The 13976-nt window shown below is 42.1% G+C and overlaps 1 long non-coding RNA gene across 4 annotated transcripts in view; it reads left to right on the top strand.

The window, feature by feature from the left end:
* Window positions 1-9780, top strand: part of LOC111536298 — a 44078-nt gene extending 34298 nt beyond the window's left edge. For 2 of the 4 annotated variants that reach the window (XR_002729701.1, XR_002729700.1), the window contains 3 exons: window positions 1782-3291; window positions 4766-4874; window positions 9212-9779. This is a non-coding gene — a long non-coding RNA (uncharacterized LOC111536298). Of the gene's footprint in view, window positions 1-1781; window positions 3292-4758; window positions 4875-9211 lie in introns of all 4 variants that reach the window. The other 2 variants (XR_002729702.1, XR_002729703.1) reach the window with 2 other exon arrangements.
* Window positions 9781-13976: the final 4196 nt, after the last annotated feature.

Below are 13976 nucleotides of genomic sequence, written 5' to 3'. Positions count from 1 at the left end.
CTCCATATTTGTGAGTAATAAACTTCTGTTTTTATAAATTACCTGGTGTAACATTTTTTTTGTAGTAGCCCAAACAGACTAAAATAGAAATTGGTACTGAGAAGTGGGGTGTTGCTATAACTAATGCCTAAAAATGTGGAAGAAGCTTTCGAACTGGGTTATGGGTAGAGGCTAGAAGAGTTTTGAAGTGCATTGCTGTGAATGTAGCCTTAACGGTGATTTTGGTGGGGGCTCAGAAAAAGAAGAGAGCTATAGAGAAAGCCTCCTTCTTCTGAGAGATTATCCAAGTGGTTGTGATCAGACTGTTGGTGGAAGTATAGATGGCAAAAGCCATTCAGATGAGGTATCAAAAAAAAAATGAAGAACATGTAATTGGAAACTAGAGGAAAGGCCATTGTTGTTATAAAGTGGCAAAGAACTTGGCAGAATTACGTTTATATCCTAGTGTTTTATGGAAGGTAGAGCTTATTAGTGATGAAATAGGAACTGCCACAGGGGCGAGACCACCGCAGAAAGCCCCCACTAGGGCAATGCCTAGTGGAGCTGTGAGGGCAGGGCCACCGCAGAGCAACCCCACGAGATAAATGCCTAGTGGAGACACAGAATGGGTCTGCCTCCAAGACTCCAGAATGTACCAGTGTGCAAAACCAGCCTTGGGAGAGCCACAGGCATGTGACACCAACCCACGAGAACAAAGAGCATGGGCTGTGCACAGCAAAGCCATGGGGGTGGGGCTGCCTGGAACCTTAGGGACCTAACTCCCACCCCAGTGTATCCAGAAGGTACAATAGGAAATCAAAGATTATTCTCCAGCCTTGAGTTTTTTTTTTTTTTTTTGAAACAAGAGTCTTGCACTGTTGCCAGTAGTGTTATCTCAGCTCACTGCAACCTCTACCTCCCAGATTCAAGTGATTCTCATGCCTCAGCTTCCTAAGTAGGTGGAACTACAGGTGCCTGCCATCACGCCCAGCTAATTTTTGTATTTATAGTAGAGACGAAGTTTCACTATGTTGGCTAGGCTGGTCTCAACCTCCTGACTTCAAGTGATTCACCTGCTTGGCCTCCCAAAGTACTGGGATTACAGGGGTGAGCCACTGTGCCTGGCCAGCCTTTAGATTTAATATTGTTTGCCTTGTTGAATTTCAGATTTATTTGGGACCAGTTACCCTTTTCTTCCTTCCTGTTTGCCCTTTTCAAATGGGAACATCTACCTTGTAACTGTCTCAGTGTTGAATGTTGAAAGCACATCATTTTTTTTTCTTTTCACAGGCTCACAGCTAGAGAGCAATTTGCTTCAGGATTAATCATACCTTGAGTCTCACCCATATCTGGAATAAGTTGATATTATGTTTAGATGAGTCTTTAACTTCGATTTTAAAGTTAATGCTGGTATGAGTTGAGGCTATTGTGATGGAATGAGTGAATTTTGCATGTAAGAAGGATACGAATTTGGGGTGGAGGGCAGGGGTAGAATACTATGATCTGAATGTTTGTGTTCCCCACTTCCAAATTCATATGTTCAAACCTAATTCCCAAGGTGATGGCATTAGGAAGTGGGGCCTTTGGGAGGTGATTAGGTTATGAGGGCTCCACCCTTGTGAATGGGATTAGTGACCTTATGAAAGAGGCCCCAGATTGCCCCTTTTGCCCTTCAGTCATATGAGGTTACATAGAAGGTGCCATGCTGGTGCCTTGATCTTGGACTTTCTAGCCTCCAAAACAGTGAGTAATACATTTCTGTTGTTTATAAATTACCCAGTATGTACGGTGTTTTGTTACAGCAGCTCAAATGGACTAAGACATACATTCTACAATTAGAAGAGTTTATTTCACTATGTCAGCTGGAAGCCCAAGCAATACAAGCTTAGAAGAAAGAATAAACTAGAAAAATCCTGCAAATGTGGACTTTGATCAATTTCCTTCCTGATAAGATTCAGATAAGTATATGAAAGAATTTGCCATTAAGAATCAGAATAATTAAGTTTGATTAAGTACAATCAAATGATTTCTTATAAGTGGCAAGTGCAAGACCCATTGATATGTAAAATAAATTTTATTTCTTGAAAAGAGTACAATTTTATTTGCTCTTAGAAGATTTTCATGTTGTATGATTTAGAAGACTATACAAAAGATAGAAGATGGTGGATAGCAATTTTATTTTTCTAATTTAATAGTTATTAAATCAAACTCTATTAATCTAAACAAGGAATCCTATTTTCTTTGTGCAAAGAAAAAACCAGCAGATAAATTTCTAAGTGTCACAAAGAGAATTGTGGGTGTAAAGTTCTTGTTATTATTAATATGAGTTAGGTGTAAAATAGCCAAAGAAAATCTGCTTAAAAATCACCATTATATAAAACTTACTCTAGAGAATAAAGATGACCCCTGGAATGTACTTAGCAAGACAATAAATAAAGGTGTAAGCATCAGGCGTTCTCTGAATAGGGATATTTCTTAATTGGGTGGTATATTATTTTCCTCCAGTCATGAGATATATGTCTGTCCACAGAATAGATGCCTTAGGGATAAATCTTAAGGTGAGTAAATGATTTCATTCTGAGCATAAAGAGTTTTTGTACTTGTTTATTAGAAATACCATCTAAAACTCAGATTATTATTTTTGATTTAGGTTAACAATAATGTCTTGGTTCCTGTTTCTTTTTCTCTTTCCCATGTTGCTTAGCACCCATTATCAGTGATGTCAAAAGATGGCAGGAGGGAAAAAAAGGATTAAAAAATACCACAAAATAATTGATCAGAAAGAGTACTTCTTGAATGCACTGTAATTTTGCTCTCAAGTAGGAATTCTAAACCTCCGTGGAGTGAATCTTTGTCTCATGGGAAAAGGATATTTCCCTTTCTGGATCGGTCAGAGCTCCCATCTGCCTCCCGCCATGACCATCTCTCATCATAACTGTGACTGTTATGCTTCTAGTTGAAAAGACACTGGATTTATGCTGTACAGCATGCACAAATGGGACACTGGCCTGTAATGTTTGATTGATCGGATTCGCAGGAGGCCGTCTGAATACCATATGAGGCGTGAGGCTGGTGTTCCCCAGTCCCTTCAGTGAGCTGTAGTGTTGGGGATAGGCTGGGCCACGTTGGGCGGGCTACACTTTTCAGACTCACTCGGTTCAGCTGTGGTGACACAGGCCGGGGGCATCTCAAGCTGTTTGGGGCTTGCACTAACCACGTGTGACAGACACCTTTGCTCCTGCTTCCCAGCAGTAGGATCTCAACTAGAAACAGTGGGAAAATCGCTCTTCTACTTGAGAGCAGACTACAGAGGTGAGGACTGACTTATATTTCGTATTACAATGAAAGGATGCTTACACGCCAGCAGGATATTAAAACCATAAATATTATAAAAGATGAGTTTGCAAACACTGTTTCCTCAGAGAAATCGTTTCTTATGCCCCAGACTAGGTGAGGGACCTCTGTTATATGCTACCCTGAATTCCTTTTTTTGTGGCACTCACTGGCATTGTCGTGAATCAATCCATTATTTGAGGAATTATTTGTTTCTTATTGGTTCTCAAATATTTAATGTTAATTCCATAAGTGTAAAGAATTCCATCTTTTTCTATCATTCTCCCCAGCACCCAGGGCAAAATGCGATTAAGCTCTTCCTTTCCCTTCTTTTCCCTTTTCTTCATGAATAATTTAATCCGAAAGACATTAGGTGGGACAGAACAAGATAGGTGTCCGTGGTGGAAAGGGGAGGGGGTGTGGAGGCCCTAGAGTTGGATGTCAGAGCCCTAGCAGAGTAAGCAGTGTATCTGCATCCTCATACAACCAAGGGATGGGCTCATTTAACTCCTGTCCCATAGCAGACACTCTTGGTGTACTCAGCCACTTTGGAGAGGGGGGAGAGAGCCATCACATTATAAATGCAATTAGAAAAAACATCTGTTAGATTGATTTTTCATTGTTTCAACCAGTTCTTGTGGCATTGTAGAGACAGATCACTAGTTAATTTCATTTGATGGGCAGTAGTATCTGTGCTAATTGAATTTTTGACTGGATGGTTGGGAGTCATAAAAACATATTTGTATTTGTGTGTGTGTGTGTGCTTGTGTGTCTGTATGTGTGTGTGAGAGAAGGAGACGAGAGAGAGAGAGAGAGAGAAAGAGAGAGAGAGGAAACCACAACCTTTGAAATCAGGCAGATTCTGATTCAAGCCTTGGTTGCCTCCTTCATAAAATGGGGTTGATAATAAATTTGCTTGTGGAATTGTGGTAATTATATAAAATGAGCTGTCCATATTTATTCATGATGAAATCTTGACATAGATGCTCAAAGACGGGGTGCTTCAAAAAATTTTTTGTGCTATGGACCCCCCTGCAAGTCTGGTGAAGGCAGTGAATTCCTTTTTGAAAGAGTGTTTTTCAAAAAATAAAATAAAAAAATAAATAGAGCTAAAAGGGAGCCAATTGTATTGAAATATAGTTATCAAAATATTAGTAAGCACATTTGTGATACAGTAATTTATGTGTTTTATTGATATATTCAACAAGATCTAGTGACAGAGCTAATAACTGCCATAATTTTGAAGCAGAGATGAGCATAAATGATGTGTTAATACCAAGGTATTCTGAACAACTGTAATGTCATACAAATGAATCTGTGACATTTATTGGTGACGAAGACACAAGTCTTACTAGTAAAACTGTTGTCTGTTTGCTATATTCATAGACAAAGACAATGTTAAATGTTAGAAGTTGTAATAAAAATACCATTCTCTCCTCTTCTGAGTTCACAGACCTCTGAATTCTAGTCTCGAATTCCTCAGTGCAGCCTAGGTTAAAACTCCTACTTTAAGATAACATTGACTTACACAAATTTTTCTACTCCTGCCACCTTCTCCAAAGGTAAGTAAATAGAGTCTGTGATGATAGCTGTGGAACTTTCTGCCCTCCAGCTGCCATTACGAGCTTGTCCTCAGTCTGGGATTCTGGAAGCTGTGCCTACAGCGTTCCCCTCCATCTTTTTTTTTCCCCTTGAAATAGAGTCTCACTCTGTCGCCCAGGCTGAAGTGCAGTGGTGCGATCTCGGCTCACTGCAACCTGCGCCTCCAGGGTTTAAGCAATTCTCCCGCCTCAGCCTCCTGAGTAGCTGGGATTACAGGCACCCGTGATCATGCCTGGCTAATTTTGGGATTTTTTAGTAAAGACAGGGTTTCACCATGTTGGCCAGGCTAGTCTCGATCTCCTGACCTTAAGTGATCCACCCGCCTCAGCCTCCCACAGTGCTGGGATTACAGGCGTGAGCCACCGCACCCGGCCCCCTCCATCTTATATTTGATGTTTCAGGGCATGAACTACAGGAGCCTGTGTGTGCTTAGACATGGAGAAATCCTTGCAATGTCCCAAATACATTTGCTCTGCTTGCCTATGGAGGATATGTGTGTGTCCAGCATCCTTTAGGCTTTCCAGTTTTCATCGCTGGCCATGCTGGGTGGGCTTGCTTCTGAGAAAACACTAATATAGCCATAGTCATTTGTGTTAAAAAATGATTTCCCTTGCCTCCAGCAAGCTATTTGTCCTCTGAACTTTATTTATAAACACCCCCACAGTTAAGGCATCTGTTTCTTCATGTTAATTTCGCCGGCACCAGTCTTCCTAGCCAGGAAGGAGGGTTTCAGCCTGTGGGTAGGCCAAGAGAGAGAAGCAGGTAGCATGAGTGTTAGGCTGGGAAAGAAAAGTTCACCACAGGCCCTGCGGAACAGGCAGATGGAAATGCAGAGGGAAGCACCATTTCATTCCTAACCTCCCCTGGAGGTTTAGGGAAAAGGAAAGCTGTGAAGCCCTGAAATGAGCTCAGGCTGTAGAAACAAATGAGGTGGAGAAATGAAGAATCCAGGAAGAAAATAAAAGCCCAGTTTTTAAGTGGGTAAAAATTAAGCTGAAAAAGTTGAAGTAAAATGTCTTCTTACTTTTCTAATTAAAAAAGATAAATGATATGTGTGACTTTCCCCGCTTGGAAGCTGGCCTCTTGTGTCAGTTCAGAAGAAATCATTAAGAAACAACACTGACCTTGGAACTCTGGGATTACTGTTGCTACTCTGGCTACTTCTGTATCCACTGGCTGGGCTCTTTACAAACTCCCTTATGCCTCTTTTGGGGGTGAGGTGTGGAGAAAACTAGGTCGCTTGGAGATGAAAACAAAGGAAGGAGCAAAGAGTAGATGTAGTTCCGTGCTGGCTTTTGAGGCAAGCTGAAAATCACCAACGAGATGCCTGAGCACAGCCTGCCTGAGGTGGCTCCTTGATGTATCACGTTAACAGTTGAAATTGTCCACTAAGAGCGCAGAGAGGGCTGTTTGCGGGTGCACGAGGCAGAGGATGGTGTGCTATACAGCCGCTGTATCTGTCTGAGGAAAGGATTTCCTCTCTGAGGCACCAAGAACTAGTAGCAGTGTGAGGTCCCTGGTTAGAAAAGTGTAGAAGGATGAGAGAATGATTAATTAAAAACCTAGGTTGGCCCTGAGCAGATCAAATGAGTAATAATGAAATCCATCAGCATCCTTGGCAGAAAAAGAATTTTCCTAAGTGCTTAGAACCAGCATGAAGGCCCTATGGAGCTAGTTTTGTGTTTCTTTAAATCATGTCCTTTTCTGTGGATAAAAGTCCTACATCCTTAAGGCCGGGTGCGATGGCTCATGCCTGTAATCCCAGCACTTTGGGAGGCTGAGGCCAGAGGATGGCTTGAGTTCAGGAGTTTGAGAGCAGCCTGGGCAACATACTAAGACCCTGTCTCTATTGTTTTTAAATGTTCTACACCTTCACTGTAGGAACTTAACTACATAAAGAGAGAGATGAAAAGTAACCTATAACATTACCACCCAGAGCAGCCCATGGTTAATAGCTTACCTTCTTTATTTCTTCTGTTTCCTTGGTTTCGATTTCCTCCGTAAAATGATAGAATGGACTATATTTATTTAAGAGCTATTTGTTACAGGGGAGGGAAGCTGACAGAGGCCGGGCCCTGGGCCTCATGTTGCTCACTGTTCAATGCAGCACACAGTTTTGTCAGCTGGTTGCTTTCTTGTCCTTCCTCTTTGGACGGTGAGTTACTCAATTGCCCCCAGCAGTTAGACCATCCTCCTCAGTGCCCCCTTGCCATCTTGTATGACCCTCTCTTGTCATAGTGTGAGTTCCTTAAGTTGAACCCTCAGTACTATTTTCAATAGTAATGATTTTTTTTTTAACAAGCAATCTTGAATGCCTACTTTGGGTCAGGTCCAATGGCAGGTGCTTACACATACCTTTAATTCATTTAATTCTTCATTTAATTCTACGAGTTTTCCTATTCCTAGGGCCAGGCCAGTGTCTGGCATGCAGAAGGTTCAGTAGGAAGGCATTTTGGAAAGAATGTGAGCACTGAAGTTAGACTGGGTTTGGATCCCAACCCTTCTGGTCAACTGTGTGACCTTGGGACAGCAATTTAACCTCTCTAAACTTCAATGTCCTCATTTGTAAAATGGATATAATAAGATCTTCAATAGGGGCTTCTGATGAATGTTAAATGACATGATATATGCAAAATTCTCGTGCATACTATGTGTTCCATATATATAAAATGAATGAATGAATGAAGAAATGAAGAAAGAACGAGAGATCAATTAGAGTCCAAGGAAGCAATTCAAAGACTACTGTGGGTATTCAGGTAGAAAAGGAGAATGAACTCAACCTTCATGCCCCCAAGGCCTTCATTCTCTCCCTCCAAATCTGGTCTCAGAAGAAGTCTTAACATGAGGTATTGAACTTTATGTGAACATGTAAGTTGACATGCTCCCTCTCTGAAAAATATTTGCATTTTAAGGCAAATTTCCAATAACCTACTTTAGGTAATATTTTGTAGAATTCCAGAGGGCTCACAGTTTCCTCTGAAGCCCATCTATGAACCCTGTGCCACCCATTAAGAACCTCTTATGTCTCCACAAGTATTAATTGGGAGGGTCACAGATAAATTGTTAAGAGACTTTTCTGGTAAGATGCATTTTAACTGGAAGCAAGTCAGGATACGATTTTAGTAATTGAGGCATGAAGGACTACACTCCAGTGGTGCCGGTATGATTGGACAAAAAAACTAGATTCCAGAGACTTTAAATGTTGAGAACTGAAAATCGTGAGGCCCAACCGGATGCTGTCTTTCAGAGAGAGAAATAAAGAACAATTCAGATAAGGCTCCATGTTTTGAACCTGAGCAGCCAAAGTAATGACACCATAAGGTAGTATAGAAGGGAGCTGGTTCTCTGGAGAACGGATGATAAATTTGATTTTAGCCATAGTGAATTTGGGGTGATTAGGAAGCAGCCAGCTGTCGGGGGCAGCAGTTGGGGAAGTAGGGTATTGACGACACAGTTGGAGGTGTAAAGTCCTGAAGGAAAACCATTTCTTCCAGCACCAACGTCGTGATTCTGTGATGACTGGGAATAAAAATTGGGGCTAGAGCTTCAATTGGGGGATCATCATCTTAGATGTAAAAGTGATGGTGTCAGGAAGGTGGATTAATGGCCTGAGAGAAACAATGTAGAGAAAAATAATAAAGGACCAAGTACTAGATCTTGAAATTAGCCCACATTTAGGGGTGAGGGAAAGAAGTGACCTGAACAAAGGAGTTAAAAGTGGCTGGAGAGAGAAAGAAAGAGAAAGAGAGAGAGAGAGAGAGAAAAGATACAGTGCCACATAGGAGGACCTCTCAGCAGAGAATGGACAACCCAGCCAGGCAAAGAATGAGGACATAGGCACATCTCAAAAGACTTCGACAGATGGAGACCAACAGGGAGGCACCTCTTCCTACTGATACTGAGACAGCATTTGGGTAAGACACAAGCTGAGCTCCAGCCCAGGAGAGGGAGAGAGGGCAGCACAGGGAATTTTGAGTTTGTTTGAGCTTCAATCTGGATGACAGAGAAAATCACTGAAGTGTCTGACAGCCTATTAGTGATCAGACTATGTTTTCTGCATTAGACAGATGGAAGCTCCAGGTAGAATTTAAGTCCAGTTTAGAGGGAAATATTTAAAAGTTACAATTTTGTGTACTTGAATTTGTGACTATAATATTTATCCTGCCCAAACCATAAAAATTTGAACGCACAAAGGCATTTATTGTCTTCTTTCTTGACAGGTGTATCAACAAGGCACTTTAAATTCTTCAAAGCTCTTCCCCCTCAACTATCTCATTTGATTCTTTTCATCTGGCAGGTAATGCAGGCCTCATAGTTCCCATTTTACAGAAAAAGAAACTGAAGCTTGAAGAGATATGAGAATATTCCCAAAGTCCCAGGGGCCAAGCAAGAACCTCAACCCAAGGACTTTGAACTCCTGATTCTGTATTTCTTCCATGCCAGAACTTCTGAGGATAGGTTCAGAAGTTCTTACCATCCCCTTGGAAATCTGTTTGGGTTTATATCTTCCAAGTTATATAACACAAATTATAAAGTCTAATGGATCGTTTGGGTAAATGTGTCACCAGTTCTGCTTATTGACTGTAGTGAAATAGGAATGCCCTGTGTGTGTGTGCGTGTGTGTGTGTATTGCATGTATGTGCACCTGTGTGCATACAATGGAGGAGGGACAATTCAAACATCATTTTGAAGAATGGGCCTTTTAGCATCCCTCAAAATGCAGGATAACATAATGGCCAAAAGCATTTGCTCATTGTAAGATTTTGGACAAGTTTCCTCTCTTACATATAAAATGAGGATGACCGTATCTATTTTGTATGGAGTCTGAGAGGATTAAATGGGGTCCCCTGTGTAAATTACCTGGCTCTCTGATTTTCTGTTGTAGGTACACAAAACATGGTGGCCATTGTCACTAACACAAACAGTACTCTGTGGAGGGTGGCCCACGATGGCTGCTTTACTTCTAAGTTCCAGATAGTGTCAGGGACACTTGAGCTGCTCATGTGCAATCAGCTGTGACCTGAGGTTTGGCTTGTAGCCCCTTCTGCAGCCTTGAGAAAAAGCTAGTCAGGGCAAAATGGGGAGGGATGAGTACAAAGACAGACTCTGGAAAGTTATCTGGGTATGATCTAGTGGTGGGACCTGCTTTACAAAAGAAGGATTGTTCTTGAAAAATCTGTTACTATCTCCTAAGAAAGAAAGTAAACAGTTAGGGCTGCAAACTCCAGCCCATTAGACTGGCCCTTTCTAAATAGTGGCTACAATTTACTCACATAGTGAGTTTCCAAGGGCAGAGAGCACAGGCAGACCCACAAAGAGATAAAGAAGGGACCTAGATTCTGACAGCCAGGCCAATGGGCAGGGAGCTGCTCCAGCCCTACAGAGATAGGCCAGGCTCTGGAGGGCCCTCTAGGAACTTCGGGGATTCAGAAAAGAAGCTGGAAGGGAGAGATGTGTGGGAGGAGGGATGAGCAGATGGAGGAGTATCAGAGGCAGAGAGAAGTGATAGTATTTTCAGCAGCTTCAGATAAAATACAACAGATTTTCCTACATGGCCCTAAATCTGGGTCTGGGAGGCAGTTTTCAAAAGATGGGCTTGAAAAACAGTTTGAATAAGGTTGGGAGTGGAGATTGGGAGAGCATATTTTCTAAGGAGATACATGCAGGAAGGGGTCTGTTCCTGAACTTCTGTCAAGCTGTTTTCATTATTACATCCTGGTTGATTGCAGGGGCTCAATAAATAATTGTTGATTGAATCAATGAATTAGACACACACCTTACATTGGCCATTAGCACATAAAACCTTGCTTTGGTTCTCAAGTGGAACAAAAGGCCTGGCCAGCCCTACCACTTCTACTTGGGCTGAATGAAACCTCATGCCCCAAGAAAGAAGTGACTTAGAAAAATGTAGACCATTACCATGACATTCATATTGCAACTCTTCGAGTGAATTAATTATCCCAGCCAACATGATCTCCATTGGGGGTGAGGACTGGCAGAGCCTTTGCATGTTAAACATTTATAACAGGCTTTGTGGGGTGGAGCTTAGAGCATGGTCGTGCCCTTCTCCTATTAAAACCTTCTTTATGGAAAAGCTAAGCTCTTCTGATCAAACATTTTATAGTCAATTAATATGTGTGCTTCTTCTGGAGGTGTTTGCATTTTAAACATGTTTTGTGTCCCCTACTAAGCAGATTTCTGACATTAAGGAGCATGTTGGAAAGGCTCCTGGAGTCTTGGAAGATGAGTTACTGCTGTCTACTGTGTCCTCATTACAGCAGGGCCTGGTTAGCACCCCTATGATGTTCCCCAGGCCCTAGTAGCCCTGGATACATCATGTAGCTCTTTCTGTCACCAGCTTTGGACAGAGAAGGCAATTCATCTGCTGCCTTTGAACTGGTCAGCTGGGCAATAATAACCAACTAGAATGTAATTCAGAAGGGGCCGATTCCTTTAAATGCAAAAGTCTTGAGGTGGGAGCAGGTTAGCAGATTTAAGAACCATCAAGAAGGCCACAACATCTGGAGCCTAGTAGTGGCCAGGAAAGTAGTAGGAGAGCAGGTCCCAGAGGAAACCAGTGTAGGCTCATGTAGGGCTTTACAAGTAGGTCTAGGTATAAAAGTCTTTGGACTGGATGAGCTCACCTCGGTAAGTGTGTGCACAGTAGACAAGAGACTCAAGGTGTGTTCTAGTGCATTCCAAAATTTAGGATAGGGAGAAAGGAGGAAGATTCAAAAAGGAAACAGAGAACTAGTGGTCAATGAGGTGGGAAGTATGGAAGTATGTCACGTGCTGCTGAGACACTGAGCCCAATGAGATGGAGCATAGGTCATTGTGTTTGACAACATGGAAGCTGCTGGTGACCTAGAAGAGGATAATTTCAGTGGAGTGGATGAGGCTGGAAGCCTGATTGGAAAGACATCTGGAAAGACTAGGAGAAGAGAGAGTATGGAGATAGCAAGGCTAGACATATAGTTATGCATCTTTTAATGACATGGATTCATTCTGAGAGATGCTTCGTTAGGCAATTTTGTCATTATGCAAACATCATAGAGTGTACTTACACAAATCTAGATGGTACAGCCTATTACACACCTAGGCCATATAGCCTATGGCTCCTAAGCTCCAAATCTGTACAACATGTGACTGTACTGAATACTGTAGGCAACTGCAACACAATGGTAAGTATTTGTGTATCTACACGTATCTAAACATGGAAAAAGTAATGTGTTGCCCTATGCCATTATAATGACTACTATGTCGTGACAGCTGTGATGTCACTAGGCTATAGAAATGTTTTAGCTCTATTATAAGCTTATGGGACTACCATTGTACATGTGGTCCCTCATTGACCAAAATATTGTTATGCGGCACATGACTGTATTTTATTTTAGCTTAATTATAGAATGGAGTAGGGAAATGGAGTGGTAGCTGGAGGCAACGATGGGGTTAAGAGTGATTGTTAAAGGTGAGCGACAGTTTGGGATGTTTCTATGCAGATGATACTTCCCAGTTGAAAGGGAAAAATTAATGATGGGAGGAGGGTTATCTTTGAGGAGGTGAGAGCTGATGGGATTTCAGGGTGCGAGAGAGAGGCCTTAGTCAGCCAACTCTTTCTGTGGGAGGGTCTGTGCAAGGGAGGGTAGAGATATAGAGAGGTGAGGATAGTTGGAGGTGGGCTTATGTGGAGTTTCATTTCTGATGACTTCAATCATCTTAGTGAATGAGAAGTAAGGCTGTGAGCTGAGAGTGAGGAAAGAAGTTTTCTACCTTATTCTACTTTATTGAATAGTCAAGAATTTTAATTTAAAAGTTGTCCTTGGACGGGCATGGTGACTCACGCCTGTAATCTCAGCACTTTGGGAGGCCGAGGCAGGCAGATCACTTGAGGTCAGGAGTTCCAGACCAGCCTGGCCAACATGGTGAAACCCTGTCCCTACTAAAAATACAAAAATTAGCTGGGGGTGGTGGTGGGCACCTGTAATCCCAGCTACTTGTGAGGCTGAGGCAGGAGAATTGCTTGAATTGGGGAGGCAGAGGTTGCAGTGAGCCAAGATCACGCTATTGCACTCTAGCCTGGGCGACAGAGTGAATTGTGTTTCAAAAAACAAAAACAAACAACAACAACAACAAAATAAAACAAAAATAAAAGTCCTTGCAGATTTTTCTTTTAGAAACATCAGTAAACAGTACAACATATGTACATGACTTTTCAAGCACAACTTTTAGGGGGACTGAGCAATTTCAGGCATGCATGGTCTTTAGGGACGTTCTCTTCGTAATCAAAACACCATGCACTGGCCCCAACTGACTACAGACAGTTTTCAAACTGAATTTCTACCCCTCACCCCCAAGGGAAGCATCAAACAGGGTCTTGTTTACATTGCAACGTTAATTTAAAAATTCTTGTTTGTTCTCTGGTCTATGACTATTTTGCTTTTTTGGATATTTATGGCATGCATTTCATTCATTTCAATTTCATTTCAGAAACCGTAATATGAGAAGTGACTATGAATGCCAATATTTGTGTCCCATTCTCTTACATATTTTAAAAATTCTCCTTCAATGGACTCTTCAGTGGATATCCTTGACTTGTTTTTCTGAATGTAGTGGTTGTCAAACTTGAACGTGCATCAGAATCCCCTAGAGGATTGTTAAAACCCAGGGTGCCAGGCCCCCACTCCCAAAGTATCTGAATCTGTAGGTCTGGGATGGAGCCTGAGAAATTGCATTTCTACCAAGTTCCCAGATGATGCTGATGTTGCTGGTCTGGGGACCGCACTTTGAGAACACTGCCTTAATCCATTCTATAATTTCCTCTTTTCTAGTAGTTTTTGAGGGAGGGCCATGTGGCTGCAAGGCTTCTCTCTGGACCCGCAGGAGTGATGGGGAGGGTGATATAGAGGAGAATGGCTCACAAGCTTGCTCTACCCCTCTCTCCTCCCCATAGAAGCTCTTTAGCTACCCCTTACAGAGGAGACCCTGGGCTGGGTGGACCTTTGGTTTTCCCTGCAGAGCATCTCTGCTAATTCTTGTGTCTGTCCTTGTCCGAAAGCAGTCAT

Source organism: Piliocolobus tephrosceles, chromosome 12 (genome assembly GCF_002776525.5).
Source record: "Piliocolobus tephrosceles isolate RC106 chromosome 12, ASM277652v3, whole genome shotgun sequence".
NCBI lineage: Eukaryota > Metazoa > Chordata > Mammalia > Primates > Cercopithecidae > Piliocolobus > Piliocolobus tephrosceles.
The sequence above is the reverse complement of the archived record's forward strand: the minus strand, read 5'-3'. Positions and strand labels throughout refer to the sequence as shown.